Genomic DNA, 17,956 nt, shown 5'->3' on the forward strand with positions numbered 1-17,956 from the left:
TTATTCAGGAAAAATGGCTAAATTTCAGTAAAAACAGTGAGATTTGTGTTGTTTTAGCTTACCCTAGACCATCTTTTGCTCCCAGCTCAGTAGTAGCCTTAAAAATAGCACACATCTGGGTGGCACCTGTGGCTCAGTGGGCAGGGCACCAGCCCCATATACCGAGGGTGACGGGTTCAAACCCGGCCCCAGACAAATTGCAACAAAAAAATAACCGGGTGTTGTGGCGGGCGCCCGTAGTCCCAGCTACTTGGGAGGCTGAGGCATGAGAATGGCCTAAGCCCAGGAGCTGGAGGTTGCTGTGAGCTGTGTGACGCCACAGCACTCTACCAAGGACAATAAAGTGAGACTCAACAACAACAACAAAAAGTAGCCCACATCTCTAGTACCAGAGGGAGCAAAATGGAGCCAGAGCTCTTTCAAAGCCACAATTCCAATGAACTGTCATTATTTGACCTGTTTGTTACATGGAAGACCTTCCTGGAAAGGCTTGCTTCTATTTGACCTAAAAGGGTGTTTGTGGAAGACAATTATAAGAAGTGTCTTAACATGGCAGCTACATGAGGCGATGGGTAAAAGTTGGCACCTTTACCAATAGATGGCTTGGCACCTGCAGCTCAAGCGGCTAAGGCACCAGCCACATACACCAGAGCTGGCGGGTTCAAATCCAGCCTGAGCCTACTAAACAAGAATGACAACTACAACCAAAAAATAGCTGGGCGTTGTGGCGGACACCTGTAGTCCCAGCTACTTGGGAGGCTGAGGCAAGAGAATCGCTTGGGCCCAGCAGTTGGAGGTTGCTGTGAGCTGTGATGCCACGGCACTCTACCTGGGGTGACAGCTTGAGGCTCTGTCTCAAAAACAAACAAACAAACAAAACTTAATAGAAAAGGCCTAGGAATGAGATATCCATAGGAACTCTGAAATACTCCAACATTTCCTTGTTAAACTGGAAGACCATGAGTCATATTCCTTGAAATCTGGAAGGTCATATACATATTTAGGACTGTGAGCATAGTCAGGAAACATCAGAGAAGTCCCTAATCTCTCATCCATGTCTGATTCTGAGGTTCTGCACAAAGCAGGAAATGAAAGCTAAGGCAGAGCTATAAAACCATCTTGCTGAGTGCTGAAGGTACGCCCTAACACGCACACAAGCCCCTTGGGAAAATCTCGGAGACTTACTGGTTCTAGACTTTTAAGGAAATCTCTGTTCATTCATCAGCAGACTAACCTAACCTAGTAGAGATTTCAGTGGCCACACATGACAACACAAATTAGTTCCAAAAAGTCACTAAATAAATTAATAATAACTACTATAATAAGCAGCAGTACACACCAAACCCCGGGGGCAGGGATCTGATTTCTAGAATTGTTACAGTATACGTAGTATTATTTAAAATATCCAATTTTCAACACAATTTATAAGGGGCACAAAGAAACCATGCACAGGGGTGGGTGTGGGGGTTGGAAATCAGTAGATACTGTCCCTGAGGAAGTCAAGATATTGGGCTTACTAGACAAGAATTTAATTCAACTATTTGAAATATGTTCAAAGACATAGGGAAAACATTTACTTCTATAGATTAAAGTAGATCAAGATCAAGGATGGGTACACAGAAGCCTAAACAAATACTAAATGAGAAACTTTGTCTTTTTGGGCCATGTGGTCCAAACATCCATCCTGACCATAATTGTCCTCAGGATGGGGTTTATACAAAAAGAGATGTAACAGGAAATTTATTAGCCACCTTAGGACAAATCACTAAAGAGACTAAAATAAGGTGACACAACAAAAGTCTCTAAATTCCTTAGCTTAAGTGATTAAGTTTCTAAATTCCTCCGCCTTTTTGTTATAAGCCTGCAACTAAACCTCAAAATATAGTAGCACAACACAGATCAATTAATTTTGTAGCCCTTGCCTTTAACAGTTTGATTTTTACCTTCATGTTGTCTAGGTTTAAAAGCCTCCATGAGTACCTGTCCACCTCCAGTCCCATCTGGCCTAAAACACTTCAAGGATGTAAGTCCTTTTGGCTCTTCAGTTCTCTTGGCCATGAGGGTCCCACCAAGGGCCTAGATGGAACCAGGGCAGGGGCCATACCATCCCAGCTGTTGGAGCCTAACATAGCCACACACAAACCCTTCACCCTCCTCCTCCTCCTTTCCTCCTAAGACAAAGACACAAAGGGTCTAGTTACCCACACCCCCTCAGAAATTCACACCAAAGGACCCTGACATTCTTGGCAAGCTGTAGAATTTGCCTACCAGCTACCCTACACCCCTGTATTTGAAAGAGTTCTCTAACTGCCCCTGAGCACTGCCCAGGTGAGTCACCCTTCCCTTCTAACAAACCTGGCCCAAACATCCAGTCTTGCTCTCGGGATGGGACAAAATAAGAGTCTGGCCATCAATGGTGCCTCTGGTGGATCTTGGCCAAAAGGGAAGAATTGTGAACCAAAATAAAATCTTAAGCCGTGGGGTGGGGGTGGGGGCACAGATCTTGGCCAAAGGGAGAAATTGTGAACCAAAATAAAATACTTAAACCAGGCGTGCTGGCTTAAGAATTTTTTTTTCAAGTTTCAAATATTTTGTTTTCTTATTCATACAGTATGAACTTTTCTAAAGATCCCACAACATGATGTACCATGCAGAAGAAAAACTAAACATTCAACATAAACCACCGCTCCCCTACCCAACCCACACACAAACTAAAAAAAGAAAAGGAAACAAACCCATTCCCCAGTAAGGAAATAATGTCTGCACTATTTTTCTGTAACGCCAGCCAAGATACGCACAAGCAAGAGAAATAGAAAGCATTTGCTAAAATATTTGTAACAAATACTAATGTACAAAAAATTCACAAAAGACTAGGTTCCCCCTTGAAGCAGAGCACATGGCAGTTGACACTGGAACAGATTAAACCACTGGCTGGGAGTATAAACCAGAGGAAGATGTTACATGAAGTGGAGATTTTCAGTTCGAATATTAACATTTCCAAAGTTTGGCAACATTGCCTTTTAAAATTATGCAAATTGTGTAAACAACAGGTACATTTTAAATTGATCTACATGCAAAATTCCATGTCATGCAGGGACACCAAGCACCGGGATTTTTCTCTCACAGGCAGAGCCCATGATGTGCAGCACTCAGTTGAAGGAACAGCCAAGGCAGGAGGTGCGCTCAGCTTAAGATTCAGTCACCTCTGGGCGGCGCCTGTGGCTCAGCTGGTAGGGCACCTGCCCCATATGGCGAGGGTGGCGGGTTCAAACCTGGCCCCAGCCAAACTGGAATAACAAAAAAAATAGCTGGGCATTGTGGTGGGCGCCTATAGTCCCAGCTACTTGGGAGGCTGAGGCAAGCAAATCGCTTAAGCCCAGGAGTTGGAGGTTGCTGTGAGCTATGTGACGCCATGGCACTCGATCAGGGTGATAAAGTGAGACTCTGTCTCTACCAGAAAAAAAAAAAAAAATTCAGTCAACTCGATTCAACCTGCCCTTTTCCACTCATGATTATAAAACCAGTTTTTATAGAAAAACTGTATCAGGAAATACTGTCATACAAAGCTACCCAAAATGTTTTTCTTCCAGCCAATAGTACCTTTGCAGAAAAGGGAAGGGATAACATCAAGCGGTAGAACAGGATATACTACTTTTATATCACACACATCTATTAAGTTATTACCCATTACCAATTATATGGGCAAATCAAGGAAAACCGTTATGCATTCTCTATGCCTTACAGTAAAGAGAGGTACAAATTTGAATAGCATTTTGCTCTTCTGTGACATATAATTAGCAAGATTTCTCCCATTTTAATCACAAATATATATGGGTGTTTAGTACATATAGGCACATTAAATGTCCCCAGTTTTTATTTGCTGCAAGTCTTTTGAAACATAAAGGGAAATTCATGGTTCAAACACAAGTTTAATGAAAAATTATCCATTTAATGAAACAAATGGATATCCTAAGCAGTTACACGATTATTTCAGGTATTCTTCATTAAGTAAGGCATATAATAAATCATGACTGCCTAAGCTAGCTTCTGGCCTTTATGTATAAAATCACAACTGGTAACTTACACTTACTCAGGGACATTCAATAAATGCAACGGCTCCTAGTTGTAAAGTAACAGAATGAAGCAGCCATAAGCACTGTGCAGTTATCACATGCACACAAGAACTAGCTCTTGGCAGTGGCGCTGAACTATACTTTCTCCTCAAGGAGAGGCATATTAAAAGCTGCTCAGCAGTGAGATGTAGTCCCTGGAAATATATTCTTAAGTAAGAATAAAGTTACAGACTCCTTTGTTACAAAAATGTAATTAAGGTAAATAATAAGACATTAACAAATGCTTTGTCAATCTCTCAAAGGAGAAAGCACAGGAAAAGGAAAACAGCTGGCCTAACACCGGGCTCAAATTGTACAATCTCCTATCTATATATAAAACTGTGTGAAATAAAAACACAAACAAACAAAAAAACTGTGTGAAATAAAAGTAAGGATGTTTTATGTTCTGCTTGGCACTTTTAGTCTATTTTGTTTCTGAATCAAAGTATATTAAATTAAAGCCAACCTACTACATACATAGAAAGCTACATATATCTACATATAAATATTTACATATGTATACATATTTTCTTGTTATAAAACATGAAGAAAAATAAATTAAAAAGCCAACCCCTTCCCTTTCTCTACCACACTGATATGCTCTTTTCATGTTGCTGTTCTTCAGACTTTAAAGTGCTACACTGAGTTATTCAGAGAGTAAGTTCAATAACACTTGGTTGGCTTCATGAGGCTCATGTTGGAAAACGTGGCTTCACAGAGAAAAATACTTCCATTTAAATACACAGAGAGCATTGCTGGGCATCTTGAGCAGATCTTCAGACATGGATGAGAAAGCAAAAGTGTTGGGTGGTACTCTTTAAAAAGAGTCACACATCTACCACCATCTTTTTGTGGATGTCTAGGCCACCTACAACAGCACAGAATTCTTCAAAAAATATTCTTCCATCTCCATCCTTATCTGCATTTATTATGGTTTTGTCTACGATTTGCTGTAACTGTGTATCTTTCAGATTGTTCCCCACCATCATCTTCAACACCTGGAAGAGTTCCCCATTGGAAATACAGCCATCCTTATCCATGTCATAGATAGGAAAAGCAAACCTTAACTTCTGCTCCTTATCTCCTTTGACACTGAACTGAGAGACTCCCTGGATAAATTCTTTGAAATCTACTTCTCCATTCCCATCTGTGTCGAATCTATCTATTACTCACTGTACTAAAGAATTCTGTTGTAACTCAGGCAGAGACATGAACTCTTCCACACTCAAAGAACCAAAACTGCCCAAATCAAGCTTCTTAAATCTTTTTCCTAACGTTTTAATTTCATCTGCACCAAAGTTTGAGCACATTTCCAAAGGATAACTTGCCTCATTTCCCATTTTGCTCGGCGGGTCGGAGGCTCGCTGGCCTGGAGAAGTGTCGGCGCTGAGACGGGCTGCAGGCCAAGCAGGCCCAGCTGCGGCCCCGTGTGGCCTGCGGGGAGGGGGTGGCGGTTGGGGGAGGGGAGGAGGCGTTGCAGGGCCCACGCGGCCTGGTGACTGGGCACGCGAGGGACCGGGCAGGGCGGGGTGGAAGAAATGAAGGTCGAGATTCACAGACCGAGAGCGCGGGAGGAAGAGACGGCGACAGGGAGGAGAGGCAGACAGGCAGAAAAGAGGGGAGAGGGCTGGGTGGCCCGGGGCTGCAGCCGCACGCTCACGCTGGAGGCTCTTGCTGACCCGCAAGCTCAGGCGCGACAAAGGCGGAGGGCGGGAGAGGGAGGGGAGGGCCGAGCGCAGCAGCCGCGGGGCGGAGGTGGGGGGCGCGCGCGGCCGGCGGCGGGGGCGGGGCTTCCGGGAGCTCCGTTCATCCGGAACCCGCGTGCCCGGCTCGGCTGCGGCAGGTGAGGCCTTCTAAGGAGCTGTGGTTTGTAAGGTTTTATTTTAGTTCACAACTCCCCTTTTGGCCGAGATCCGCCAGAGGCAGCATCGATGGTCAAACTCTTACTTTGGTCTATTCGTTGCCAGTGAAAGGTGTAAGCGGAGATGAGATGACACCACAGCACTCTACCAAGGGGTGACAAAGTAAGATTCTGTCTCAAAAAAAAAAATAATAATAACTAAAAATAAAATCTTAAGGCTCCCCCCTCCAGCTGACTAATTGGACCCCCCTCTTGGCCAAAGGGCTGAGTTGCTAGCGCTAAGAGGGGAAGTCAGAAATGCCTCATCAAGCCCCCTCCCTTCTGGGAGACTCATTAACAGGCCTGAGGCTATAGAGGACAAACCTGTAGGTCCTCTGCTTGCTTAACAGTTCACTGGAGTCTAGGTATCTGTCAGATGTGTTGTCTCTAATTAACAGATGTCCTTAACTTAAAGGATCCCAAGCCTTTAGCCCCGGGGTCCTCAACCTGCGGCCCGCGGGCCACATGAGGCCATGTGATTGTATTTGTTCCTGTTTTGTATTTTTACTTCAAAATAAAATTTGTGCAGTGTGCATAGGAATTTGTTCATAGTTTTTTCTTTTTGAACTATAGTCTGGCCCTCCAACAGTCTGAGGGACAGTGAATTGGCCTCCTGTTTAAAAAGTTTGAGGACGCCTGCTTTAGACAAAGCTTCATTTCTTTAACCAATTACAAATCAAAGAGTTTTAAAACCCACCTATAACCTGTAAACCTCCATTTTGAGAGGTCCCACCTTTTTAGGCCAAACCAACTTACACCCTGTCTTGTATTGATTCATGACTTTACATGCAATTCCTGTCTCCCTGAATTGAATAGAAGCAAACTAATCCAGTCACAGTGAGTCCACTTGCTCAAGGTTTCTTGAGCATGGGTCCAGGCCATGGTCCTCAAATTCAGTTCTTAGAATAGACCTCTTCAAATTATTTTACAGAGTTTGCCTTCTCTTCTGTCGACAATGTTCAGTGAAGGTGGTGAGTTCAAGACATTTGTACTGATGCCATCTAAATCTCTTGGTGGAGGGATCTAATGAATCTGGTTCTTTGGTGTGAGGGCAAAAGAAAAACAGACCCTTGTGTTCTTCCTCTATGCAAGGCATCAGTAAATTAACAAGGGAAGAGAAGAGGTCCCTATAAGACCAGCCTCTGTAGAAACTGTTAATCACTTCCACACACACCCTAAACCCCTCCCTCTAACCCAAAATGAATGGTGTGAAATTAGACTTCCAAACCTCAAGACAGGTGGACAGTCTTTTCCAAAGTCAAGTTTAGAAGAGGATCTTCACCTTGAGCCTAAAATTTCCTTCAGGCCATAGATCATATATACCTACCATGATCTGCTTGTGTCACAGAGAAATTATTGAATTTTGAGCTGAAAGAAAATAAAACCTACATAGCTTTTTTTTTTTTTTGAGACAAGGTCTTGCTTTGTTACCCTTTGTAGATTGCCATAGCAAGACAGCTCATAGCAACCTCAAATACTTGGTCTCAAGTGATCCTCTTTCCTCAGCCTCCCAAGTAGCTGGGACTACAGGTGTCCACCACAACCCCTGGCTATTTTTTTCTTTTTTAGAGACAGGGTCTCATTCTTGCTCAAGCTAGTCTCGGACTCCTGAGCTCAAGAAATCCACCTGCCTCAGCCTCCTAGAGTGCGAGGACTACAGGTGTGAGCTACTGTGCCTGGCCCCTCTACATTACTTGTTGAAGGGTAGTCAGGAAAGCAAGTATATGGAATTAGGCTAAGTAATGTATTTTCTTTCTGAACATCTTTTGCACTATAGCTTAACATAAACACCATTTTCTCCCACAGTGCAAAGATGCCCACAGATCATTCTTCATAGGTATGTATTTTTAAGAAAAAATAAGGTTTGTGGTGACAGGGAGAGAAGTGCCCTATGGCAGATTTTCTGGAATTCTTTCTGCTTTACCATTTATTTATTATCATTATTATTATTATTTTGGCAGGTTTTTTGGCCGGGGGCTGGGTTTGAACCCGCCACCTCCGGCATATGGGGCCGGCGCCCTACTCCTTTGAGCCACAGGCACCACCCTGGTTTACCATTTAAAAGAAACTGACTGTGGGTGGCACCAGTGGCTCAGTGCCTAGGGCACTGGCCCCATATACCAAGGGTGGCGGGTTCAAACCCAGCCCCGGCCAAACTGCAACAAAAATAAAGAGCCAGGCGTTGTGGCGTGCGCCTGTCGTCTCAGCTACTTGGGAGGCTGAGGCAAGACAATCGCCTAAACTCAGAAGTTGGAGGTTGCTGTGAGCAGTGTGACGCCACAGCACTCTACCGAGGGCAATAAACTAAGACTCTGTCTCTATCAAAAAAAAAATAATAATAAATAAATAAAAAACTAAAAGAAACTGACTCTGAGAAAACATCCTTCCCCTTTTGCACCCTGGAGGACTTTGTGTTACGCTTCCTTCTTTGTGGCTATATGCTGTATACATTTCAGCGGTTAGAAACTCTGTACGTGAGTAGGAATCAAAGTTATATTCAAACGTAGAATTTCAAGGACAATTCACATATCAAAGCAGCATTGCTGGGGCTCCCAAGACAATGCTAATTTGAGCATTACTTGCTTGACATCTTTTATCACCCATACCAAAGATCATTTCTAGGGAAAGCAGAGCATGTCATATGGAAGTTACACAAGTCTCCTGGCCCCTTTGTACCTTAGTTTCCTCACCTGAAAAAAATGGACGGATCCTTTCTCTGAAATATAAATATAACTTTAAAAAAAATTAAAAAAGAAAAATTGGATAGATCTTAAGATATGCTATTCAGAGTTCATGATGAGCTTATACCTAGTTAACTGAAAACTGAATGATGCTTTTACACATAGCTTTTTATGTGTTCATCTATTTAACTTACACCTTGTGTAAAAATTGCATTCCATGCCACGCCTGAAATGTTCCGAAGCTCAGTTCAGTGATTAAATTGCAACCAAGATTTCTACAAAAAACAAGAAAAAGGAAAGACATAAGCCGATAAAGAAGAAGAAAAGTTATTCTTTCAGAGCATTTATCATTTGGCAGAGATTCTAACTTATATATGACAAAACATAACCTCAGTACTTTCTCCATACACGAAGGGAATTTCGCTGTAGAAGATATTGGCTTTTGATTTATACTTTCATATTTACTATACATGCAATGTGTAGATACAAAACAGTGAATGCTCAGCCAATACTTGTGTTAAGAGATCTTTATTTCTCTACGACAGAGTTTTGCAACTTCAGTGCTATTGATATATTAGCTGTATAATTCTTTGGGGGATTTGTCCTGTACATTGTAGGTCAACAACATTCCTGGCTTCTGCCCAGCAGGTGTCAGTAACATACCCACAGTTGTGACAACTGAAAATGTCTCCAGGCATTGCCAAATGTCGTCTGAGTACAAAATCCCACTAGTTGAGACCATTGTTCTATTATGATCCCCTCTGGTGTGTGTAATAATTCTCACATTAATCTTTGCTAGAGATTAAATGAATTTGGTATATAATTTTAGTAACTTTCTACTAGTAAAATTTTAATCATATTTCAAAATGAATAGCAGAGGGTTTATAAGTTTAATAAAAGTTCCAAATGTAATGAAGTTCTATTTGTAACTTACACATACTGCAGAAATGGTAGTGATTGAAAGGTACGTCTTTCAATAAATTGGATTTTATTGCAGGATAAATCTCTAGAAAAAGTGAAAGGAAGACATTGCCTTGATTCGATACCAAATTAGTAGGAACAACTAGTAGAGTTTAGAATGATAATAATGAATATGTAGCTTTTGTCTACATTCTAAACTTTTGGACTTGTATTTGAACTTTCCATAGCCCCCTAATGCTCCCTGTATTTCATGATTTTCATCAATAAAATATGCAACTGTAGATCTTAAAAGATTTTGGATGTAATCTTTCCCTGGGCAGCAGGAGACTTGATTAAACAACCTTTTGTAGCCTCATCAAATTCTAGATTAGAAGCTTCAAGTTTTTATTTTTCTATATAATTCTAATATGAAAAGGAATAACCTCACATTTTACACCTTTCTGGTTTAATTCTGTTTTTCTAAGCTAGTTCAATACCAAAAGAGATAAAAGCTATCCCTTCACATCCTTTGAAAGGAAGTTACCCTTCTCATTAATACATAACTTTAAACTAATTCAGAATTATACCATATTAATAGAAATTCATTTTGGTTTTATATTGCCTTAATATTCCATGAAAGCAATTTTTTCAGTGGTACAGTGATGGGACGGACCAAAAGGCAACACGGAACTGGATTTTTATTTGAAAACACACCTTAACTATAGTTGACTATTTCTCTTGACTCTAGTTTATCCCTCGCTCTTCACCTGGCTGTTGTCACTCTGTTCTGACTGGTATCTCTTCCTTCTAAACCAGTGGTTTTCAACCTGTGGGTCACGACCCACAGGAACTGTGTATTAAGGGCCGCGGCATGAGGAAGGTTGAGAACCACTGTTCTAAACTATCCTGCACACAATTAACCAGATGAACTCTCCAGAAGTGATTCTCAAAGACCAGCATATGGGAATTTATGAAAGATGCAAATCCTTGGCCTTACTCTGAACTGACTGAATCAGTAGCTGTGGAGTTGTAGTCCAGAACCAAGGCCTAACAAGACCTCCAAGTGCTTGTGGTGCAGACTTAAGATGGGCGTAAAGCATGGTGGTATAGCATGGTTCCCTGCGATGGCTTTTGCTTGGCATTCAAAGCCCTAGAAAGTCTGGCTCCAGTCTCCTACTCTCTCTCCTTGCACTCTACAGGTACTCAAAGCATTCCTCAAATACTTTGCTGTATTTTGCCTTTCGCCCATTTCCCTTTTCCAAGTTTAGACTATTTCCCCCCAAATCTGTCCCAGGAAATCTGTCTAAGGATATCTGATGGCCTTCTGATAGATCCTGTTCTAGCAGCATTGCTCTAGGAACATCTTCTCTGATCCAAACTCAAGTCTTTTCTCCTCCTTCTGTGCTCCAGAAGCAGTTTGTCCCTCTTAGTGCCCATAGCTATGTCTTCTTTTCAATGTAGTTATTTTTGCTCCCATTTCTTTTAAGTATAAACACCTTGAAAGCAGGGATTAGGTCTTGCTCATCTGCAAGCCCACTGTGTTTAAAATTGACACATGAGAATACAGTAGAACCTCTCTAAGCTGATCACTTACTGGACTATAACAAACCAGGCAACATACAGTGGTGGTCGGCATAAGGAACTTCCACTGAGCACATGTGGCGCATGTCTGGTCTGTGAAAATGAGGTAAAATTATGGAGGTGGTCAACCATGGAGGTTCTACTGTATTTATAAAATGAGTGAAAAGCTGAGAATGAGGAGAAGGAGAAAAAAAACTATTTTAAAAGAAATGCAACTTTATTACTTTGTATCCTTCTTCTGGGCCTTTGCACCCAGCCCTTGTCATCCTCTTAGTGCTTGTCTCGTTATGGTTGATGCTTACATGTTTGTTTCCCCTGTGAAATGTTAAGTTCTTAGAAGGGTAGGAATCCTGTCTTACTCATCTCTCTGACTCTAATATTAGGCAAAGTGGTTGGCATATTCCCTTTGTTTTTTTTAATTGGTTGGCATTTTTTAAATGAATGAGAATATATCCTAACATGAAAGATTAGCTTACAAAATATGCATATTTCATTGTGGAAGTAAGGAAGGGCCTACTCCATTGAGCAATTACGTCATTTACTTTTTTCCCCAAATGTGGCAGAGGTGCCTAAGAAGACCAGTACAAAAGTGGTCATGCCTTTAAGGCCTAGAAGGTTAGATCATTCAAAGGACTATTTTTAGTGTCTTGTACCTACTTCCCTTAAGTCTTCTACATTTGAAAGAAGAATCTATTTGCTAAAGAGCAACATTAGTGAGCTTAATAAAAATTAATGATGTACACACTTCTTGACCACACTTCTTTGCCGTGGGCAAAGGATAAAACTCAGACTTTCATAGCAAGAGATATAGTATCTTCTTATCTTTAAAAAGATAGAAATAAATACTATGCAAGTATTCCCTCCTTGGCAATAAGGCAGGAGAAATTTTCATTTTGTAATTTGGGAAGAATTAGGAGCATTGGTAATATGCTTTTTCATTGTAAACATTTCTAGCTATACCATTTAACCATAATTTAAACAACTTTTTTTTCTTTTTGAGGCAAAGTCTCATTCTGTTGCATCAGGCCAGAGTGCCATGGTGTCAGCCTAGCTCACAGCATCCTCAGACACCTGAGCTCCAAGCTATCCTCCTACGTCAGCCTCCCGAGTAGCTGGGACTATAAGCACCCACCATAATGTTTGGATAATTTTTCTATTTTTTAGTAGATACAGGGTCTCACTCTCAATTAGGCGGCACTCGAACACATGAGCTCAAGGGATCCTCCTACCCTGGACTCCCAGAGTGCTAGGATTACAGGTGTGAGCCACTGCACCTGTCCTTAAACAACTATTTTCAATAAGAGTATAGTAATTTCTGCTATGAAATCCTCACTGCCAGCCTATTCTCTTAAATATATATATTTACTATATGATTAAATTAAATCATATCTATATGATTTTAATATAATGTTCTTATATTAAATATTTAACATTCTTTAATATTTTATATTCTTAAATATATTTATTCTTTATAATTCATCTGCTTATTTAATAGTTAAATGTTAACTTAATTCAGATTAAATTCTCAAAAAATTCTGGATTAATGGCATTCAAACTAGTGTAGATGGTCTATATTTTCCTTTCCTTTCCTTTGAGCAACAACTTAAAGTTTAATTCTTCTCATGCTACTAAACCAACTTTTTCAAATCCTTCTTCTTTCTTTCTTTCTTTCTTTCTTTTTTTTTTTTTTTGCATTTTTTTTGCCGGGGCTGGGTTTGAACCCACCACCTCCGGCACCTAGGGCTGGCACTCTACTCCTTCGAGCCACAGGCGCCACCCAAATTTAGCCCTTTTCTGAAGGCTAAATAGTAATATTTTAGGCTTTGTAGGTCACATATGGTCTCTGTTGCATATTCTTGTCTTTCTTTTTCTTTTACAGATCCTTTAAAAATGTAAAAACCGTTCTTAACTTACAGGCTGTAAATAAAAACAGACTGTGGATTAGATTTGCTCTATGGGTTGTAGACTAAATATCAATATAAGCAGATGATATATAAAACTTATAAAACAAGGTTCAATGGGTGTCAATAATTGCTCAGATGATATTACCACTTTTTCCTTATAAGCAAAGTTTTTTTTCTATCCGTATCTTATCTATATGATGTTAAAAACTAAAAATGCACAGAGATGGGCTAAAGCTCTGCACGGATTTAGAGAACTGCAGCATTTTATGCTGAAAGAAGTTTTAGAGATTATCTGATTTGAACCCCTTATTCACTTAACAGATAATATCACTAAAACCTCATAAATAAATATGATTAACTATAACTTACAAATACTGGAGGGATAGCAGGCCTTCAAATGAATCTTTATGTAATTTGGTCAAATGATTTTCACTGAGAATTCTGAAAAAGGATAAGGTTATTTGTTATTTCTTTTTTAAGATTTTATTATTGTTTCGGGTTAATCTGAGGGCACAAAGAAATAGGTTACAATGTTTGCATTAGTTAGGTAGAGTTCCTCTTATAATTGTGTACTGCCCCCAAGAAGTGTGCCATGCACTCGAACATTGGGCCCATTGAGTGGGAGCACCTCCATCCTCCTCCTTCCCCTCTCCCTGCTCCCTCTTTCCCCATCCCAGACCTTGAATTGATTTGAGTTTTTCTCTTATGTGGGAATGTATCAGATTATCTACTGGCCTCATGTTAGTATTGAGTACATTGGATTCTTGCTCTCCACTCTGTGATACTTTACTAAGAAGAATGTGTTTCAATTCCATCCAGATTAATACAAAAGATGTAATGTCCCCATCTTTTTTAATGGCTGAGTAGGATTCCATGGTATACATATGCCACAGTTTGGTATATCCATTCCTGGGTTGGTGGCATTTAGGTTGTTTCCACATTTTGCCAATTGTAAATTGAGCTGCGATAAACAACCTAGTACAAATGTCTTTATGATAGAATGACTTTTTTTTTTTCTTCTGGATACATGACTAATAGTGGGATTGAGGAATCAAATGGGAGATCTAATTTGAGTTCTTTGAGGATTCTCCATACTTCTTTCCAAAGAGGTAGAATTAGTTTGCAGTCCCACCAACAGTGTAAAGGAAGAGGTTATTTCTAAATAAAAATGCAAACTATTTGCCATATCGGACTAACTCCTCTCTGTGGAGGAAACCTGGGTAATGGTGCCAATTGAATACACTCATTCTTATTTAATTTCAAGGTGGCAACATCTGCTTTGTTTTCATTCAAACCTTTTTTCACATTTTCCTTTTTGTGTCCAAATTTCTACACACACACACCCCTACCCACTATTCCCACCAAATCGTATATTTAATGCCTACTCTCTAGATCACAAAATCCCTGTTAGAACCTAACTCTGGTTCTAATCAAGACCAGCAGAACTGCCATTTCCTCATCTCTTTCCCCCCAATAATTTTTTTGTTGTGGTTGTTGCTTTTTTTGAGACAGAGCCTCAAACTGCCATCCTAGGTAGAGTGTTGTGGCGTCATAGCTCACAGCAACCTCCAACTCCTGGGCTTAAGAGATTCTCTTGCCTCAGTCTCCCAAGTAGCTGGGACTACAGGTGCCCGCCAGTTATTTTTTGGTTGTAGTTGTCATTGTTGTTTGGCAGGCCCAGGCTGGATTTGAACCTGCCAGCTCTGGTGTATGTGTCTGGCGCCTTAGCCACTTGAGCTACAGGCACCAAGCCCCACAGGTTATTATTAAAGCCCCACATGGACCTATGTCAGGCTACAAGTGAAGTCAGTAGGATTTTCCCCCCATTTAAAAAATGTTTTGTTTTTTTTTTTGAGAAATACAATGTGCATAAAATGCATATAACTTAAATGTTCAGTTTAAATAATTGTAAAGCAGGTACCCATGTAATATCATCACATCAAGAAAGAGTACCATGAGCATCCAGAAGCTCGTGTGGCCCTTTCCAATCACAACCCTCTCTCTGACCTCTGAAGATAACCACTATCTTAACTTTTATAGTAATTTCCTTGTTTTCAAAATATAGTTTTACCTGTTATATGTCAGTCATACACAACATACTTTAGTTTTGCCTCTTCCTGAACTTTATATAAATGGAATCATATTACAAGGGGACAAACTTTAATGGAAAATAAAATGATATCTCTATTTTCAAAAACGAAAACTCAGAGATAACCTATACAAGTTGAACTGATGACACACAAACTACTGTATTTTTCCAAAATAACTTATGTATCTAAATTGACTGCTCTAATAAATTAATAAGAAAATGATAAAAACAATTCAAAAGGAAAATGGATAAAGGACAGAAAATTCAGAAGAAATACAAATGTTCACCAACTTTTAACAAATAAAGGTATTTAAATTCAAGAGTAATCAGAAAAATTCAAATTCAGACAGGACCCTTTTTGTTCACCCATCATATCAGCAAAGAGTTGGAGAATACTCAGTGGTAAAATGCTGTCATATTCTGTTGAGTATAGTATAAGTTGGCACAACTTTTTTGAGGACAATTAAAATTTAATACCTACATTGTCCTCATATCAACCATTCCATTTCTAGATATCTGTTGTACAGAAATATTTGCCCAAGTTTACAAAGAAGCAGCAATGCACCTAACAAGAAAACTGGACATAGGAGGGTGTCGCCTGTGGCTCAGTGAGTAGGGTGCCGGCCCCATATACCAAGGGCGACAGGTTCGAGCCTGGCCCCCACCAAACTGCACCAAACTTCAACAAAAAAATAGCCGGGCGTTGTGGCAGGCGCCTATAGTCCCAGCTACTCAGGAGGCTGAGACAAGAGAATCGCCTAAGCCCAGGAGTTGGAGGTTGCTGTGAGCTGTGATGTCAGGGTACCCTACCGAGGGTGACACAGTGAGACTCTGTCTCTAAAAAAAAAAGAAAAGAAAAGAAAACTTTACATAATCTAAACATCCATCCATAGGGGAATTATTAAATAATTCATGCCACATCCATAGTATGGAATCCATAATATGGAATGATGCAAGAGTTTAAATGAATGGGGTAACCCTCTAAGTGCTGTGAAAGAAAAATCTAACATGTATCATGAAGTTAAAGAATCAAGTTGTATGATGTTACCATTTCTATAAAACAAAAAACGTAAGGCCACACAAAAAATTTATTTTGCTATATGTAAATATGTATGTAGGCAAATAGTTGGGAAAAGGTCTGGAAGGATATGCACCAAACTTAGGGGTAGTGGTTACCTCAGGGACCAGGCATCAGGGCACAAGGAGGGTTTCCATTATACCTGTTATTTTGTTTTTATATATTAAGAGTATAATGTGTATTACTTACATAATAAAAATACATTTAAATTGCCTCTTTCTTTTAAAGAGAGCCCACCAAATTTAGTTTTAAAATAATCATAGAATTATAATCAACAGACATTGATTTGAGATGTGGAGGAAGAAATACCTTTCCTTAGAAGCGTTGACCTCAAAATTCTGGACCAGGAAGGATCTTACAATGCAGCTAAGTTTTTGTACTCATATCTGGAGAGAATATACTCACAGTTTCTCAGTCCAACGGTATGATTTCCATACATTCTCATCAATGTAAGAAATAGCATTTCCTTGGAAATTTCTGTGAAGAAACACAGGCGATATTCAAATACAGAAAATACTTCCAGTTTTCTCATTTCCAGAGCTATGAGCTTCCTAGTTTGCACAATTAATCAAGAAATAATGTGGGGATTCCTGGAGATTCCAGGTGTCTCTGCAGCAGCCTCTGTCACCCTGTGACCTGCAGGTACTGGGACATCTCGGGAGCTGGGAAGTGATGCACAGCCAGAAAGAAGAAGGCGGCACCGAGGATTCTGAGCAGCGTTTGTCTCTGGAGTTGGGCTCTGAGCTACGGCCTCCTCTTCAGCTGTTCCCTTTCCTGGGGATCCTAAGTGTCTCTGCAGCAGCCTCTGTCACTCTGCTTCTGCAGAGAATTAACCTGCAGGACACCGGGACATCCCGGAAGCTGAGAAATGCCCAGAGCTGTCTGAGCAGCTGTCTGCCTGCAGCGCCCAGCATCCCCCCTCGTGGTGACATTCAAAAGGTCCTCAGGGAAGAATCCAAAGAAGCGTTGACATTCAAGCACTTGTCTGTTGAATTCTCTATGGAAGAGTGGGCCTGCTTGGACCCTGCTCAGCAGCATTTGTATGGGGAATTCATGTTAGAGACCTACAGAAACCTGTTCTTCCTGTTCTTGCTGTCTGGAGCAAAGCAAAGAACCCTGGAAGGCGAAGACACACCAGACACTAGTCAAGCACCCAGCTCTATATACTCATTATACTGAAGACCGTTTTCAAGAGTTGGGCACAAATATTTTATTTCCAGAGATGATCCTGACCAGATATCAAAGCTATGGCTCCGAGAATTTAAACTTAACAAAACATTGTTAAGAAGAACTATGGGCGGCACCTGTGGCTCAACGGAGTAGCCAAAACTGCAAAACAAACAAAAAAAAGAACTAGCCAGCTACTTGGGAGGCTGAAGCAGGAAAATCAATGGAGCCTGGGAGTGTGAGGTCGAGGAAGCTTTTATTATATGATTATTTCAAAGTATTACAGGGATACAAAAGTTTTGATTGCATGAATCACTTAATGGTCAAGTCAGGCTTAAAACTATGCCTGTCACCCAGATAGTGTTCGTTTTAAGTAGGTTTTCACCCGTCTCCTCCACCCCCACCCCTTCCTTGATTTCTTTTGAGATTGACTTCCCTCTATGCACACGTGTGCTCATCAGTTAATTCCACTTTAATGGTGAGTACATTGGTATTTGTTTCTTACATTCTTTAGATACTTCATTTAGGATAATGGTCTCCAATT

At 40.5% G+C, this 17,956-nt stretch overlaps 1 pseudogene and 1 gene segment (V, D, J or C); one reads left to right on the forward strand and one right to left on the reverse strand.

Moving 5' to 3' along the window:
• Positions 1–17,956, forward strand: part of LOC128584904 (probable non-functional immunoglobulin lambda variable 1-50) — a 685,263-nt gene that overhangs the window by 358,562 nt on the left and 308,745 nt on the right.
• LOC128584909 (calcineurin subunit B type 1-like) lies at positions 4,798–5,819 on the reverse strand (annotated as a pseudogene).

The sequence above is a fragment of the Nycticebus coucang genome, chromosome 4 (genome assembly GCF_027406575.1).
Source record: "Nycticebus coucang isolate mNycCou1 chromosome 4, mNycCou1.pri, whole genome shotgun sequence".
NCBI classification, from domain to species: domain Eukaryota; kingdom Metazoa; phylum Chordata; class Mammalia; order Primates; family Lorisidae; genus Nycticebus; species Nycticebus coucang.